Source organism: Eurosta solidaginis, chromosome 5 (assembly GCF_040869045.1).
Source record: "Eurosta solidaginis isolate ZX-2024a chromosome 5, ASM4086904v1, whole genome shotgun sequence".
NCBI lineage: Eukaryota > Metazoa > Arthropoda > Insecta > Diptera > Tephritidae > Eurosta > Eurosta solidaginis.
In genome coordinates this window covers 183,899,356-183,918,615 of record NC_090323.1, presented here as the reverse complement: position 1 = coordinate 183,918,615, position 19,260 = coordinate 183,899,356, and the positions used below count along the sequence as shown (strand labels likewise).

At 40.7% G+C, this 19,260-nt stretch overlaps 2 pseudogenes; one reads left to right on the top strand and one right to left on the bottom strand.

The window, feature by feature from the left end:
* Positions 1–19,260, top strand: part of LOC137254344 (testicular acid phosphatase homolog) — a 280,602-nt pseudogene that overhangs the window by 166,784 nt on the left and 94,558 nt on the right.
* On the bottom strand, positions 16,182–18,191 carry LOC137252937 (non-canonical poly(A) RNA polymerase protein Trf4-1-like; annotated as a pseudogene).

The following is a 19,260-nucleotide window of genomic DNA, read 5'->3' as shown; positions in this document are numbered from 1 at the left end:
CTTATGTTCGTAAAATGCATGTGTTTTAGACGGCTTCCCTAGAAATTTTGAAAATGAGTTTACGTCGCTTCAAATAAAACAACCTTCTTACTGTAGACTTTTTAATGTTTGTACAAGAGAATATGGGGTACAAACCACGTTTTTTAAGCTTACGGTTTTTGAGAAAACTTGTTAAAAACTTACATTATGTTTATTTTGGTTATAGGGAGAATTATAGAAGGATTTTTTTTTTTGCACTCAACCCGTTTAACCTTGATTAGATTTTTGGTTAGAAGTGCGTAATTAAAATTTCAATGCCCTTAATGATGAAAAATATGTCACGCCTATTAAAATGCATCCCTACAAGTTCAACACTGACAACACGACTCTACCGGCGTCACTAGTAAACGAATATCTCCGAAGAGCGGTCATACGAGTACGAGCAGTGCGGTTTCATATAAAATATCATATATTAATTCATAACTCTGTAATCACAAATACCTTGCTATAAAATGATTACTAATTATATCTACTAATTTTAACTAACATTTGAACGCTTTTATTAGTAAACGAACATCCTGATACGTAAGTAATATATCGTGTATATACATGTGTGTCGACATTCGGTATATATACGACAGTTCAAAAGTAAGATTGAACTACGCCTACGAACAGTGCGAAAATTTGTGAAGTTATTAATTTAAAATATTAATGAAATGTATAACTGCAACAAGCGTTATCAAAACTAAATAACCAAACGGGTTTAATTGTGAAAACGCGTGAAATAGAAAGTTTCAGTGTCAAACGTTTTAACACGAAACATAACCACACATTTTGTGAGACTCCGGCAAATTTTAGGGCTCCAGCGACATACGCTTTGTAGCTGCGCTCAACGGAAAAATTCGAATTGGTAGTTTTGCAATTCGTGCATACATACATCAATTGTCGCATCCTTTTGTATTTTCGTTTTATATTTGGTTTGTGTTTCATTATACGCATTCGCTAACGTTTCAAAAACTGTGTCTATATCTATCTCGTACTCGCACGTGTGTCATTACTAATCGCTCGTACATTTGTGTTGTCGTGTATACAACTAACATCGAATAAAGCAATCAAAACAAAATGTCGAAAATAAATATCACTTTAAAAGAATTGCGAAAGAAATGCAAGGACGCTGGTTTGCCAACTTCTGGCACGAAAAACCAACTCCTGCAACGTTTAAATATAAATGAAGAAAATAATCTTAGCGAATATGAAAGTGAAGCGCACGAAGTCACTATGGTAGAACGTATATCTGCGCTCGAGAAAACTATTGAGCGCCTAGTAAATAAACAAACAACAACAAATGTAAATACGCGAGTGAATTCGCGTACGCAAAATTTCGAGCCGACAATATCGTCATCACCCGTTACACCCGTGTATACGTGTAATACAAATATGCAACCAACAACAACAACAACGTATGTAAGTGGCAATTTCATGCCGCAGTGGCAGAGGGCAGAGATACCAACTGCACCTTTCAACAAATTCCAATTGGAAGCAATGTTTTTCATGCAAATAGTGTTCCAATCCCATTGTATTCCGAATATTCTTCTTATAAGATCAAAGGTATTTTTGAGCTATTACCTGATTATAACCCAACAAGCGAAACATCTTTAAATTCAATACAATTCGTTAAACGTGTTGAAATGCTGAAAAATGCCTATAATTGGCAAGAAAGTGCCATAATTTTTGCTGTGCAACAAAAAATGCGTGGTGCCGCAAAATTATGGATCGATTCACTACAGTGCGCGTTTGTAAATTGGCCACAGTTTGTAAACAAATTCTTAACAGATTTTCCGTGTACGATTAATGAAGCGGATTCGCATATAAAACTCTCGCGAACAAAACGTCACCAAAACGAATCGCCGGTTGAATACTTTTATAAAATGTTAGCACTCGGAAATAAAGGTGGGTTAACAGAATCTAGTATTGCGCGACACATTATAAATGGTGTAAATGATAACGATCTTAAACGCAAAATATCGAACGAATATACGCGGTGTCAAGATTTGTTGAAGGACATAATGAGTTACAATGTTTATAACGACGTACAACAAAGTGCATATAAACCAAAAATAAGTTATTCCACAACAAAATCGCAACCAGTAGTTGTGAAAGAATCCGTTGATTCGTCTAACAATAAACAAATCCCGCGTGCAACAAATAACCTAAAGTGCTATAATTGTGCTAAATTAGGTCACTTAGCTATTAATTGTACAGAACCACAGAAAAAACAAAGGTGCTCAAAGTGTCAGCGCACGACACATAGAAGTGAAGAGTGTCCGGTCCAAAAGAAAGATATCGTAAACACAATAGAAGCTCCGGTTGTTTATAAAAATGTTAAAAAAAATAACGACGGTATAGTGAAGAATATAAGCGTAAATGGTCATGCCACAAATGGTTTCGTCGACCCAGGTAGTACCCGTACGCTAGTACGAAAAACATTTGCTAACCGTATAGGAACACTCAAAAACGTAATAACAGTGCTACGAGGTTTTGGTGGTGGAGAATACATTTCCACTTGCGTAATGAATGTATTGTTAAAGATTGATGATCACGCATTTGAAGCAAATCTAGTGGTTATTAGTGACGAGCTAATTTCGGAAAATGTACTCCTCGGAAAGGATGTACTCTGCGGTTCGAGTACGCGTTTAATAATTGAAAACGATGAATGTCGTATCGAGCAAGTTCGTAACATAACTAGTCCACACGGGTTAAACGAAAAAGATAATCAACAATTCGAAAACGTACTAAACGAGTACAGAGGAGTGTTTGCAAGTAATATCGAAAATATTGGAAAATGCGGGGTTTCAAAAATGAAAATTGTTCTAAAGAATGATACGCCGATTCAGTTAAAACCATATCGAGTTCCGTTTGCTAAACGTCCGATAATATCGCAAATAATTTCGGAGTTGTTAGAAAATAATATAATTCGTCCGAGCGAATCTTCGTTTTCGTCTCCAGTTGTTTTAGTGGAGAAAAAGAACAAAGAGCATAGACTCTGCATAGATTACCGTTGCCTTAACAAAAACACAGTGAAACAACCATTCCCCATGCCGAATATGGAGGAACAGTTTGCGCAACTCGCGGGTAACCGGTATTTTAGTACTCTCGACCTCCGTATGGGCTATCATCAGATAGAAATCGATGAGCCGTCAAAACAATATACCGCGTTCGTAACTTCAGATGGACACTTCGAGTTTAACCGTATGCCTTTCGGTCTCGTAAACGCGCCGGCGACTTTCCAGTCTATAATGAATAAAATCGCGGCTAAAATGAATTCGGGCGAAGTTGTAATTTATTTAGACGACATCGTAATACCAAGTAAAACTGTATGTGAAGGACTGCTACGTTTAGAGCGGTTCCTAAAACTTTTAAAAGAAGCAGGACTTACACTACGCCCTGATAAGTGTAAGTTCCTGGCAACAGAGATTGAGTACCTTGGACACGGCATTAACGAGAACGGCATTACACCGGGACTACATAAGGTCAACGCCATAAAGAATTTTCAACGGCCTACCAATGTAACGGAGGTAAGAAGATTTTTAGGTCTCACGGGTTTCTTTCGAAAATTCGTAAAGGACTATTCAATTTTATCGAAACCACTCTGCATTTTACTAACTAAAAATAATCAGGACAAATTTACTTGGGGTCCTGAGCAACAGCATGCTTTTGAAACATTAATTTCCCTACTAACGAATGAACCAATCCTTGTGTTATATGACTACAATGCCCAACATGAAGTACATACCGACGCAAGTAGTGTTTTGTTAGCAGGTGTACTTCTACAATCAACCGATGGGGGTGAATTGCGGCCCGTATTTTATTATAGTCGTCATTGCACCGATACCGAAACTCGATACCACAGCTTCGAGCTCGAAGTTCTCGCTGTTGTGGAAACGCTACAACGTTTTCGCATATACCTACTAGGAAAACCCTTTCGTCTTGTAACAGACTGCTCTGCAATCGCGCAAGTAAAGCAGAATAAAGAACTTAAGTCCAAAATAGCACGCTGGTGGCTAAAATTACTCGAGTACGATTTAGAATGCGTACATCGTCAAGGTAGTAGGTTACAACATGTTGATGCATTGAGCCGAATGCCTGACCAACCTGCTAGGGAGGTTGAGCCAGCTGGATTCGTATTGAACGTAAATATCGACATGAATGATTGGCTCCTTACGATGCAAATGCAGGACGAAAAACTACGACAACACATAAATAATTTAAATGGTACAGTAAAGTCACCGCAAACACAAGCAATAAAATCAGAATATCAACTCCGTAACAACCGTTTGTATAGAAAACAACCTGGTGGTGCAAAATTTGTTGTACCCAAAGGTGTACGCTGGCGCATTGTTCAATTATGCCATGATCAGACAGGTCATCCCGCTCTTGAAAAAACGCTCGAACGCATTCAACAGACGTACTGGTTTCCAAATATGAGAAGGTACGTAAAGAGCTATATAGCTGCTTGTATAAAATGCTGCTATCAAAGACAACGTACTGACAAAAGCGAAGGCAGCCTCTATATCGACGCTATTAAGCCAATTCCCTTCTATCGTATTCATATAGATCACCTAGGTCCCTTTATTCGCAGCAAGCGAGGAAATAGCTACGTAATTGCTATTTCTGATGCATTTAGTAAATTTCTTGTTGTAAAGCCCGCTCGCGATACTAAAACATTGCACGTTCTTAAATCCCTTAACGAAATGTCATCGTATTTTGGTCTTCCATCGCACATCGTAACCTATAGAGGAACATCTTTTACTTCGAAAGCCTTTGAAGACTTTTGCAATGAAAATAACATTAAACACACAAAAACTGCTGTTCGCACACCTCGTGCAAATGGTCAGGTTGAGCGCGCGAACCAATGTATTCTAACATTTCTGCGAACTACCACCGAAAATCCGAAAGACTGGGATCTGCAATTGAGAGATCTCCAATGGTCAGTTAATTCGCGTAAAAATGCTACGACAGGTTTTAGTCCAAACGAACTTGTCTTCGATTTTAAACTCCGAGACGTCGTATCTAACGAATTACTTGCCGCCATACATAGTGATATCGACGAAGAGCCATCAAAGTTGACTGCTTTAGAAAAACGCAATCAAGCCGAAGTCAACATTGTCAACGAACGTGAGAAATGAAGAAACGTTTCAATCAACGACATAAAAAGCCAAAAATATACACCGAAGAAGACCTAGTTGTAATAGAGAATGAACCACCTTCGACGGGTGAATCAAGAAAGCTTGAGCCTAAATACCGTGGGCCATACATAGTTCGAAAAGCCCTGGGAAATGATCGCTATTTATTGGAAGACATCCCAGGTTACCAAATAACAAACAAGAAATTTTGCTCCGTTTACTCCTCCGATAAGATAAAACCTTGGTGTAGCAATAGCCCTGAACTTGAATCCGACGACGAAATCGAGGACGATTCAGGTCAGGAATAGCCGAGCTGTCACGCCTATTAAAATGCATCCCTACAAGTTCAACACTGACAACACGACTCTACCGGCGTCACTAGTAAACGAATATCTCCGAAGAGCGGTCATACGAGTACGAGCAGTGCGGTTTCATATAAAATATCATATATTAATTCATAACTCTGTAATCACAAATACCTTGCTATAAAATGATTACTAATTATATCTACTAATTTTAACTAACATTTGAACGCTTTTATTAGTAAACGAACATCCTGATACGTAAGTAATATATCGTGTATATACATGTGTGTCGACATTCGGTATATATACGACAAATACAAAATATTTAAACAGCTTTTTAAAATGAGTAATAACACTACTCGAACTTAAGCGGTATGACATAATCAAGATCTTGTTAAAAGTTTTAATGACACCTTAATTTGGAATGTATTTCAGCATCTTTCCATCTGTGAAGTTCTTTTTGTGCCCACACACGCACAGCTGGCACATGCCCTTTTCTTCTATGTTTCTGTCTACTGTCTCTTTATTATTAAAACAAAAACTTATTTAATTTAAATGTGAACGTATCGTTATATTTTTATTCAACTTTAGTTACACTCAGTTCTTTTGTTTTTTAATTTTAGGTTGATTAATTTACTATTTAATTTACTTTTTAATAATTTTCCTTTTCAGTTTTTCGCACTGCCTCGTTACGTCCAAAAATTATAATGGCCGGTCTTTTCTACCGAGCCAAATTGCTCTGTTTCCAAGTTGTTCCAACACCTGTTGTTCGTTCACAGTAGACGACGGGTGCTGCAGCAATTTGGAAACAGGGTGACATTTTTATAATTTGTTAAGGCTGCTGTTACATCATCCTTTTTGGGGAAAAGAAGAATTGACAAAGTGATCAGTTTTGTCACATTTTTCTTTGGCCATAAACTTATAAAAATTGTTGCGAACAAACGAATATATATTCGTTGGTTCGGAACCATTTTTATTATTAATTGAAAAAAAGAACTTAGAACTAAAAGACTTGAATTTTAGTTACATTTTTGTTTAAAATATTTTGTTTGTTGTTCTTGTTTTTTTTTGTTTGAATTTTTCTTTGTACAATATGTATATTTTAATATCAACTTAAAGTTTTTTTGTTTATAAAGTATTAATTTGTTACATGTAGAATATGTTTTTGTTTGTAGATTGGTAAATACAATTTGTTCGATAATAGTCTAAGCTTTTTTTTTTTTTGTTTTTTGCTTGTAGGTACTATAATTTTGAGAGGTTACATTTATTTGAATGTACAAAATTTTTGTGCTATTTTTTTTTTTTTTTTTTTGTTTTTGTTAACAATTTTTGTTGAGCCTTCGTGGCTGCTTAAATGCTAGTACATACTAAAAAATTTTGGATTTATTTTTCAATCAAATTGAAAGTTTTATCGAAGTATTAAAGTAATGTTAATTTACTTTACTTAAGCGATTTTTATGTACTACTTTTTCTTTGTTTTTAGCTTCATCGAAAATAGTTACGTTAGGTTCGTTAATTTTAGTTATTGTAAACGGACCTTGACAAATATTTTCGTGTTTATGATGTGGTTCTTTCTGTAAAAGTACTTTATCTCCGATTTTGACAACTAAAAGTCGTGCCGTTTTAGCGTACAGATTTTTACTTTGTAATTTATTTTTATTAATTAGGTTTTGTGCCATTTTGCGCGTTTTCTGCATTCTATACTTAACTTCTTTGGCATAGTTTTCGACATTATAAATTTGGTCAATTGTTTCTTTTGTCAATTCATTAGGCAAAGTTGCCTTTTTCCCAATAACCAACTCGAAAGGAGAAAACTGATTGTCGAAAACTGTGCTACTCGTAGTGTTGTGTAGGAAAGTAAAATATTTTAAATAAACATCCCAATCAGAAAAAGTATCTTTTAAATATGCACGTAAGTATTCATTAAAAACTCTATGATTACGTTCAATCGTGCCAACAGTTTCATGATGGTATGCAGTTGAAAAATTATGTTCAATATTTAGAAGTTTAGTTAATTCTTCGAATAATTCATTTTTAAATTCAGTACCTAAATCTGCAGCAACACAACAACAAACACTACTTCACGCAGCAGCCACGTAAGTTTATATATTTCTTGCCACATTTTTTTTGGTTAAAACAATAAAATAAAAAGTAAAAAAAAAAAAAAAAAATCAATTTACTGCGATACGTGACTTCTAATTAACCGCGAAAAGTGTAAAAAACAAAAATTTTTAGTGCCGAAAAGAAAAATAAGTGCAAACGCGTTGCATTAACTTCGTTTAAGATTCCTTGTGACTATCTGGTCTGTCCCCTCACCAGCGGTAAGGCTCTCCGGACACAGCACAAGGAGGAGGTGCACATAACCTCACATTCATATTAAAAATCTAACACCATACGGCAGTGGCAATTTTCATTTTCCTTTCAAGCACTTTAATTTTCACTAGTTCAATCAACACAGTTTTTTACAACAGTTTTCACTGAGTTTTTACACTTTTCGTCGAGTTTTTATATCAACGCGCGCACGTATTTTTTTATAATAAAATTGAACGCTCAAGTGGCGGGTGGCCCCCTTTGCTTCGCACAATACACATTGGAGTTGCTCCCCCCTGCTCTCTGTCTTACGGCACAAAATAATCTGCAAATAAATTAATACACACACCGATACATACATACATATAAATTTACGTGCGGGTGGCGAGTAAGCCACATTGTTGTTTTACTTTTATCGTGGGAAAACCAGACGAATCGGCCAAGTCTGACCCTTATAATTTAATAGCCAGATCAATATATACAAATATATATAATTTGAGTGCGGTTGGCGAGTAGGTTACACCATTGCCTATTCTTCCCTTGAAAACAAAAAAATTATCAGACGAGTCGGCCAAGTCTGAAATAACTAAATAAAAGCCACCTTTCAAAGCATTGTTTCCATTTTTTTGTTCAAAGAATTAATTTGTTTTTAGTTGGGTAGGAATAATTTGTTGAGAAAATGGAAAATTATGTCCGATCAGCTGAGTTAATCTCAGAGTTTGAACAGCAGTACAGCCTTATTCCAGAGGAAAGTCATAACAAGCACACTCTTGCGATACAGCAAGAAGAGTTGCGCTCCTTATGGAAGAAGGTTAAGTCTGTGTTTGACTCACTGATGGGATCAGAAGATGTCGACGCAAATGATGTGTTGGCCATCCGGAAAAAACATATGTCTACCTACGCAATATATATGCGATGCTTATCCACAATATCTGCTGAGGCAGAGAAATTTAAAAAAGTAGAAATTAGCGCTATCTCTGAGCCAGCACCCCCAGCCGCACCTCGCGGGCATAAGATCCGCCTCCCTCCTTGCGACACGGAGATTTTCAAAGGTGACTATTTATCATGGCCAACCTTTCGCGACCTGTTTACGGCCATATACATAAATAATTCCGACCTACAGGGGGTGGAAAAACTGTTCCATCTGAACAACAAGACACAGGGCGAGGCCAAGGATATTGTAAAAAAATGCCCTCTGACGAATGATGGATTCGATATGGCCTGGAAAAACCTGTGCGAAAGGTATGAAAACAAGCGTATATTAGTCAACACGCAATTGCAAATTCTTTTTAACTTAAAGAAGGTAGAGAGTGAGTGTGGGAGCGCGTTAAAGAAACTACATAGCGATATAAACAATTGTCTATCGTCCCTCAAGTGTCACAAAATCGACACATCCAATTGGGATGCAATACTAACATATTTGTGTTCGACAAAGTTACCGGAAAGTACCCTGGCTCTATGGGAACAAAGCATAGACCACAAAATGGACATATTTAAATGGGAAGATATGGACAAATTTCTATCAAATAGGTTTCAGACACTGGAAACAGTGTCTAGCTTCACTGGCACTAACGCCCAAAAGGGACAAAAGCCATCAAATACTCGGCATACAACCGAAACCCCCATAAAAAGACTTGGTGCCTTCCAAACGAAGGTATCAAAACCTACCTCAAAATCAACTTCAAGGGTTTTTTGTAAAATGAGCAAAGCTGAACACAGGTTACGGAATTGTCCCCGATTCTGTGATCTGACCCCAGTGGAGAGAATCAACTTCATCAAATCCACGGGGGGATGCCTGAACTGCTTATCCCCAGGACACACAGTGACGAGGTGCACCAGTTCGTACAACTGTGCCAAATGCCACTCTCGTCACCACACGCTCCTGCATGCGGATACAGTTCAGCAACCTACGAGGCGCAATCCATTCAAAGACGCGGATAATATCCCGTCGACTTCAGCACAAGCACAAAGAAGACAGGAATCGGGGCAACCAAATTCTTCTGCGAACCGTAAAATCCTATCATGCTAATTCCAGCACAGGCGTGCTATTAGGAACTGCTCGCGTACACATTCATCATAATGGTCCCGACTTCTCCGCGCGGGCATTAATTGATTCAGGGTCTGAATGCTCTTTCATGACAGAAAGACTAAAACGCAGAATCAATTTGCCGGCAAGGAAAATGCATGCCCAAGTTTCAGGCATCACCAACGCAGTATCTGCTCAAGTAAAAGAGGCATCCACCATCGAGCTACGTTCACCAGTGGACCCATGCTTTAGCTTGACTACTCCTGTTCTAATTTTAGCCAAATTAACTGGGAATCTGCCATCCTGCCATATCGAAACAATGACGATGCAGGCGTTCCCAGACTTAGTTTTGGCAGACAAGAGGTTCTACGTCAATGAAGATGTAGACCTCATACTTGGTGGCGATATATATCCCCAAATTATACTAAGCGGTCTAAAAAAGAATGTACTTAATACACTTCTGGCCCAAGAGACAGTGTTCGGTTGGATACTAACCGGTCGCATTGAAACACCGAATCCAACGAAGAGCATCGTGTCATTTTACAACGAGGTCGCGTTGGACAACCAACTAAAAGCCTTTTGGGAGTTGGAAAATGTACCGAAAATTAAAAGCCCTAGCGACGATGACAGATATTGTGAAAAATTATATAGAGAAACCACAAAGAGAAATGAGGATGGAAGATATGTCGTTTCACTCCCATTTAGACAGGAATACCCGGAAGAACGAAAATTAGCAGGGTCCCTTAAACGCGCATGCTCGCAATTCTATCGAAATGAAACGCGGTTAACGAAAAATCCGGAGTTAGGGAATGAATACATAAGGGTACTTTCAGAATACCAGACGCTCGGACATATGCACAAAATTAAGGGCACAGTCGCAGCAAATGACCCTGATAATTATTTCCTGCCCCATCACGCCGTGGTAAAGGCGGAAAGCACAACTACTAAAGTCCGGGTCGTTTTCAACGCTTCAAGTCCGACTGCTAATGGTACAAGTCTGAACGACGTTTTGCTCCCAGGCCCGGTACTCCAAGCAGATCTCCCGACTCTCATCATTCGTTGGAGACTTTATCGGTACGTCTTCAACAGTGATATAGAGAAAATGTATAGGCAGATTTGGATGAACGATAATCATACCAAATTTCAACGAATTATTTTTCGAAAAGACATGAACGAACCAATAGGACTCTATGAATTAAAAACGGTAACTTTCGGAGTTAATTGTGCCCCTTATCTTGCTATAAGGACGCTGTTACAGTTGGCTGACGATGTACGAAGTTCCCATCCTACAGCATCAAACATACTCCGGGAATGTATGTATGTAGATGACGTCCTCGCAGGAGGACACAACCTCACCTCCACCATTACGGCAAGAAACGAAATTCGACAGGTTTTACATTCGGCAGGGTTCCCATTACGAAAGTGGACATCAAACTCGGAGGAGGTTCTCAAAGACATCCCGAAATCGGATCTGCTCAGCGAGGACTTCTTAGCCTTTGAAGACACCAGCACAGTGAAAGCATTAGGTATAAGGTGGAACGCACATGCTGACTTATTTTATTTCAAAGCGGGATCACTAGACCACCCTAACATGCCAACAAAAAGAGAGATCCTGTCAGTTATTGCCAAACTCTTTGACCCGTTAGGGTGGCTTGCCCCAATGGTCATAGTGGCAAAAATAATTATGCAAAACATTTGGTTAGAAGGCACAGGGTGGGACGAGCCAGTCTCACCAACGACATTGGAGCGGTGGAACACCTTCACCCAAGATTACCCGGAAATAGATAGGATTCGAATACCACGTTGGGTACAATTCTCACCAGAAGACGAAGTTGAAATCCACGGCTTCTGTGACGCGTCGGAGAAAGCTTATGCAGCAGCCGTGTATATGCGCGTCAAAAAGGAGAATAATGTTTATACACACCTACTTATGGCAAAAACCAGAGTCGCACCAGTGAAGACAATCTCCCTCCCACGTCTGGAACTTTGCGGTGCAGTATTGCTCGCAGAGATGATTGACTCAATCTGTAGGAGCGTCAAATTAGGACCCATCACCATTCATCTATGGACTGATTCCAGCATTGTCCTCGCATGGCTACGGAAACCGCCTTGTTCCTGGTCAACCTTCGTCGCACCCCGCATCATGAAGATCATCGACATGGTTGGAAGCAAGGACTGGCTACATGTGGATTCAGAATCAAATCCAGCGGATTTAGGAAGCAGAGGCCTACCAGCGGGTGAATTAGTCAACAACTCGTTGTGGTGGCAGGGACCATCTTGGTTACAAGAGGACAAGATCCAATGGCCAGTACAGGAAACGGACTACCATACATCATATGAGGAGAAGAAAGTGAAAGCACAGTCGTATGCCGTCACACAGGCTGAACAAGAAGATATACTCGATCGTTTTTCAGACTTGCCACGAGCTCTAAGAGTCCTATCCTACGTTAGGAGATTTATAAAAAGAACGCATCCTAAAACAAAAACGGTATGCCACGAAAAGTCGAGCACAATCTCAGCCGATGAGATTAAGGCAACGACTCAAGCACTAATAAAAGTATGTCAGAAAATATCCTACGGTACAGAATACTTGCAATTAAAAAATAGGGAACCTATTGATCGGAAAAGTGAAATCCTGTCACTCAACCCATACATCGACAAAGATGATATTATCAGAACGGGGGGGGGGGGGGGGGGGGCGTCTAGGGGCCTCAAAAGACATGTCGTACAACGAGCGTCATCCGATCATCTTGCCTTACAATTGCAAGCTGTCTCGCCTTGCAGTCATGATGATTCATCATGATTCCCTTCATGGCGAGAACCAACTTATGCTCCGCCTTATTCGAACCCAGTATTGGATTCCGAAGGTCAAGACAATGATCAGAGCCATCATCCACAATTGCAAACCCTGCATTCTTCACAGGAAGCAGGCGCAGTCCCAACTTATGGGTACCCTACCCTGCGAACGTACTACTTTTACTCGCGCGTTCACCAATACCGGGGTAGATTTCGCGGGGCCTTTCGACATAAAAAGCTACCGCGGTAGGGGATGTCGACTGTCCAAAGGCTACGTATGCCTATTTGTTTGTTTCTCCACTAAGGCAATCCACCTAGAGGCCACTAGTGACCTGAGCACCCCATGCTTCCTCGCAGCCTTTTCGCGTTTTATCGCGAGAAGAGGATGTCCAAAAAACATCTACTCCGACAATGGTACGAACTTTGTCGGAGCTTCCCGATCTCTACGATCGGAATTCAAAGCCTTCCTGGCAGAAAGCCGAGACAAAACAGTCTCCAAGTATAGCCATCAAGCATTAACTTGGCATTTTATTCCCGCCGGCGCTCCGCATATGGGCGGCCTGTGGGAAGCGGGAGTGAAGAGCTTCAAAAGCCACTTCAAAAAGGTCTCTTCTCTCCATAAATATACCATGGAGGAGTTCCAAACCCTTCTGTGCCGGATCGAGGCATGCCTAAATTCACGGCCTCTCAGCCCGGCGTCCAATGACCCAACGGACCTGGAGCCACTAACCCCGGGACATTTCCTCACCGGCAGCCATCTTCTGGCGCCGCCAGAACCGGATGCGAACGAAAGCCCTGCCTCCATGCTAAATAGATGGCAGAAGCTCAAGGCCCTCCATCAAACCTTCTGCCGGCGATGGAAAACCGAATATTTATCCGAACTCCAAAAACGAGTGAAGTGGAAGCATCCCAAGGAAAATATAAAAGTGGGAGATCTCGCTGTCCTCAAAGAGGACAATTTATCTCCCAACGAATGGAGGTTAGGTAGAGTCGTCAACGTACACCCCGGCGAAGATAACCGAGTACGTGTAGTCGACCTCATAACCGAGAAGGGTCAAGTCAGACGACCTTTGGTCAAACTGATCCTTCTTCCCATGGAGACAGACTGTGAGAGGACTACGAGCTCCTCTTAACAATCCCTTCGGCTTCCACATACCTCCTTTAAAAAAAAAAAAAAAAAAAAATCAATAAAAATCAACCTCGTCTTTACATTTTCCAGAAATCTTCCCACTCACTCGTTTTCCCGAAACGAGGCCAACCAACAACCTAACGCAGATCCGATATCCGCCACATAGAACCTAAAGGGACTCAGCCCATTCTATTCTTAAGCTTACAAAGCAAACCCCAGAAAACCACAACACTATTTCCCCCGACTACCTACAATTAGAGGCCCACGGTTAGTGATAGCATCGAAAGTATATTAAGGAACCCACGTCTTCGTGTCTCTCTATCCCTAAGCTTGTGTTTCTCCCGAGCCATATATTATCATCAACCCCCGGTCTCGTGAGGGTGCGAGTCTACCGGAGGGGAAACCTAAAGCGTACTACGCGATGGCAATGGGGAAAGGGAGCGCGGGACATAAAGACGCGTTCAACCACGCGCCGTGATGCCCCGCTATCCCTAAGCTTGCGTCGCTCCCGAGGCCCTAATTATAATCAACCACCCCGGTCTCGTGAGGGTGCGAGTCTACCGGAGGGCGATCCTACATCTTATTTTTTCTTTTTTTTTTTCCCACCCCCGGTCTCGTACCGAGTCTGCCGGAGGGGGAATCCTACGCCTAGCTACTTGTGGGCAATGGGGAAAGGGAGCTAGAGACACGAGGACGCATGGGAGCTTACCAAAAGCTCGCAAAACAAAAAGCAAAACTGAGGCTTCATAATAATACTAACCGGGGGCCCCTTTGCAAAAAACCACCCCAAATTCACTCGCCCCAAGCGAGGACCCCAGAAACCAGCCCATTCACTCGTTATCCCATAACGAGGACATCATAAAAGCCTACCGCAGAAGGGCGAACCGATCTGCCACAGAATCTAAGGGCTTTCGGCCTTTTGTAGATTTAAATTTCCCACAGTCACTCGCTTCCCCCAGCGAGGATACCAGAACCCTAATACAGACCCACGGTCTACCCCAGAAAGCAGATGCACTCAGCCAAAGGCATGAGGCCAACAAAAGTTTTTGTCCAAGGGGTAGGGACAGCCATATTTAAATATGTATTCATATCCCTTTACAAAAAATGATAACAAAATAATAAACTTATAAATGCCAACAGGTTTAGGAAGAGAGTCTTAAATTTCTGGTCAATGTTTTGTGAATCGATAAAGAGTCATGTGGGTTTGCACATTCTCGAGCCGGAACATTCACCTCTCGAACGCTTCCATGAATACTTGACGGACAAGAACTTTCCGAAATTTCAGACTAAAAGGGTGAATACTCCCTGTGTAGCAGGACAGCACAAAAGCTTGGAATCTAAAGTTCTAAGACGAATTGGCAACATACTGCATTTTTTGAATAAAAGTCCAACGCGCGGCATTTTCTAAACAATTTCTGAAAGAGTGACCAACCCAACATGACCTTATCAATCACGAAATGTTCAGTAGAAACCGAATCATTTCCCCGCAACATATTGGCACTGGCAAAACCATTATCACTACTACTAGACTACTAGATTCTTCCCGCTTACTGGATTACGAATGGGAATTTCAAAACCCCAATCAAAAACGGAATCGTTTCGTAATTTCACATAAAAAAAAAAAAAAAAAATTTGGAAGGGGGAAAAGGTTCCCTAACCTTGAGCAGTATCCGGCACCCCTTACCACTGGTGGGGGGAAGTGCCGGACTTACAAAAGGTCGTTGAAAGCGGGAGGGCATCCCACCGGGTGGAGGCTCCCCTTACCTCGAGCAGTATCTGCTACCCCTTACCACTGGTGGGGGGAAGTAGCAGACCGACGCAACGTTTTCCCTACCTGACGCAATCTCAACGTCAAAAAATAGTCTTCAGTATTCTTCTAAACCAGCCCATGTATTCCTTTCAATAAAACCTTTAACAACACCCCATATCGACTTTTTACCTTTGACTTGATCATGCACTGACAGCATTGTATGATCATCAACAGTTCTTACAAGGCAATAGTGCATTTAGACATTGAAACTATCGGCATATGGAATGCCAGCATTAACACTAGTTACACCTATGGAATACAATTCACCCGTTTCACGCATCTCTTGGTTTTCAGTCACCTGTCCCACGGAAGCCAATAATTGCACAGTTAAATAAATAGTACGTGTCTTCTTGCCTTCATTATTGGTTAACCAATCATTGAAAGACATATTTTCAGTTTTCCGCGCTGCATGAAATTCCAAAAAGAATATCGATTTTGAAAAAAAAAAAAATCATGCGAAATAGCGTATCGACATTAATTGCAAGTATTGTCCGTTCTAATTGACGGCCTTCATGTGTTGATGAGCATTCAGCTGTCACAATAAATGGAACAATGTATCGCAAGTGAAAGCACTACGCACATTCGCGCGTACTAAATCTCACACAGAACAAAATACCAATTTCTTCTGTTGATGCTGTTGCTGTTATAATGCTGGATGCATATGCTGATGCTGTTGCAATGGGGGTGTGATAACGCCAGGTGGTAGTATAGACGGAATGAACTTAACGGCACTGGTATTTCTGGGCGTACTCGGTACAATAAGGTGCTCAAAATGTTCACGTATCCACTCACGGTAGTCAATTACATCATCGGTTACCCGTATTTTTCGTCCTAGGATGGTACGCTCAGCGCAATTACTACCGTATTCGTTGAGTGGACTCACAGCATTCGCCAACAACATATATGCATATTCAAATGCTTGTTTTACCTGTCATGCACCATAGGAGCTACGTCCAATATCATTACCCGGCGTCAGTGGATCTTCCATACATAATAATGATGGACGATGTCCGTCAATCATTTCACGTTGCAGGTCTTCTTTTGGTAAATAACGTCCGCCATTCTTTATCGAAATGCCAATTTTCATATAATTGAACTTACGCCCATAAAATTCAAAAAAAAAAAAAAAAACTCCAACAACAGTACACCTAAATTGGCCTTATCATGGTCTATTTGATGCGGATGTAATTGTAGGAAACTTATACACATTAATATTAATGAGTAAGAGGAAATGCCACCGGTAGGAACTTCATTGAGATCACGCTGTAACAAAAATTGCTTCAGCACGAGCACCAGTTTCGCTAACACTGGCAAATCTTGTTTAAATTTCTTACCTAGTTCGGCCGAGTGTACACCCGATTGCATATTAAAGGATATATCTACTCTTACTTGCGATTCACGATCTGTGAGCTTTATGATGGGCACAGACGCTTTGTCAAGTACGCGCACTGAATGTGGTTCGGCAATTCCGCGCGCAATCAGTGCTGTTTCGAGAGTTCGCAGTGGGGCCTTTTCCCATAGTCCTAACACAACTAAATCAATATCCGATGTGGGCAGAAATTGGCCCGTACGAAATGAGCCAAATATTTCCACAATCGCTTTCGGCCAGATTGAGTGTACCACCGCTTCTAGGTGCTGTACCACTTCATTGCGTATAGCATGCTCGGTGGGCGTGGGCAATACATAATTATAAAATTGTTCGATTTCCTGATGGAAACCAACAATTCCGCGTCCATATTCAAAACTTGGCACTCGCCAGGGGCAACATTTGTACTTTACTACTAATTTATCCATATATCTGCTGAGGTTAAATGTGCTTACCTTATTATCTACCATACGTCCAATTTTCCTACGTGATGGATTATAATAACTTGGACGATCGTGAGATGGCATTTTTGTATTGATTGTTGTATCACCTACACCACCATCACCAACTGGTGTTGTTGCAGCTGTTGTAATATAGTCGTTGTTTGGTGTTGAATCAATTGAGTTGTTGCTGGGTGTATTACCACTACTATTTGTGCCACTACTACCGTTATTATTATTATTATTATGATTGTATATTGAATTTCGCAATCCTACGTTACCAACCTGCTGTAGAAGTAAGTGTAGAGAATCCCGATCCCGTGCACTTAAAGATGCGCCGTTTAATTTACTATTACCACCACTATGTAATTGTTGTAATTGTGGACTTTGTTGTTCTAACAATTGGCTCATATCATGCGCTGTGGTCTCCCAAATTTTACACCATGTGCGTAATGCTGGACCCTCCTGTTCCTCTTGAAACCAGCCAACAAAAGGATCCATTCAAAACAGTCTTCCTTCTCACAGAACAGAAATCGTATTGGCGCGCAATCCAACCAAAGATTTCGCGTCGTCGTCCACTTGCGAAAGATTGCGCGTGAAAAACACCTATTATTTTATTAGTAGATGTGTGAGTACCATTCTGCGTAATGAAATTGTAGTATCATCGCAGTTTGCCAGTGAACCACCCATCCTTAATTTCCGCTTGACGTGCGCGGCGCTTTTCACGATTCTCCTTCAAGCGTTCAACTTCTTTGACAACATAGGAACGACGTGCACCCACATTTGCCGCCACTGAACTAGACGCTATGGATGATGAATTGCCTGCGCTAGTGCTCATGGTAATGCCACCGCCAACAGCACTGCTCCTCCACTACCAGCAGCTGATGCTAAATGCGTTGCATTGTTAGTAGTACGTGAACGTACTATACCCGTTGTTGGTGGTGGTGGTATATTCTCGGAATGTTCTGATACAGCGGATGAAGAAAGTAAACTTGTGGCATTGATGGTAGCACGATTGGTACGATGCCCGATGGCACCCTGTGTTGCATTACGCGATAGATTGTTTGGCGCTGTCGCTTGTTTTTTCGGTTCGGGTGCAGCATTTTGTTCAGGTTCAGGATCTTGCAGTATCTCCGGATTTAACGCGAGTATGGCATCCAATTCAACTTCTTTGCCTTTAGTTTCGCCACGTTCATACCATTCGACAGTGATCGATTTGCCAGTTTCATTAATTTTAGAGACTACAGCGGCGTGCACCCGACCATCTGTGCGTTTAATTTTAACGCTTTGTCCAACTGTAATGAATTCCATTGTAGTGGGAGTTGTAGCTGTGAACCTGAAATGAAATAAAAGAATACAAAATTAGGAAAATTTATAAAAATATAAAAAGGGAACGATACTAGTATACTTACCCAGCACATTTTTTCTTCATAAAGAAAATTCATTCAAAAATGTCGGTATACTCATTTCCATGAATTAATGACATTTTTGAATGAACGAATCAAGGTTGCCACTCGATGACATTTGCTTGTGTCTTTCCTTACGCCGTGAACATATTGCGCGCGACCCCATGGGATCACAAAGCGGATCCGCGGGATCCAACAACTAGAGTGTTAGGACCCGAACAACCACTCGAGACCGAAATGATTTTCGACTTTATTTGCATGGTTTTCTTTGTTGACGGGTTAGTGAAGAATAAAAATGTCAAGCATAAACAAAATATGTCCCGAGACATGTTCAGGATAGAAACTGTTTTTGTGTTTTTTTTTGAAGTTCTGACACAGTTTCGTCAGTCCTTTTATCCTGGAACCCAAAAAGTCCTACGCGGACCAGGGAGGTGCCCGACACACCGTACCAACCGCCATGGTTCGGGACACAAAAAAAAAAAAAAAACCCAAACAACAAAAAAAAAAAAG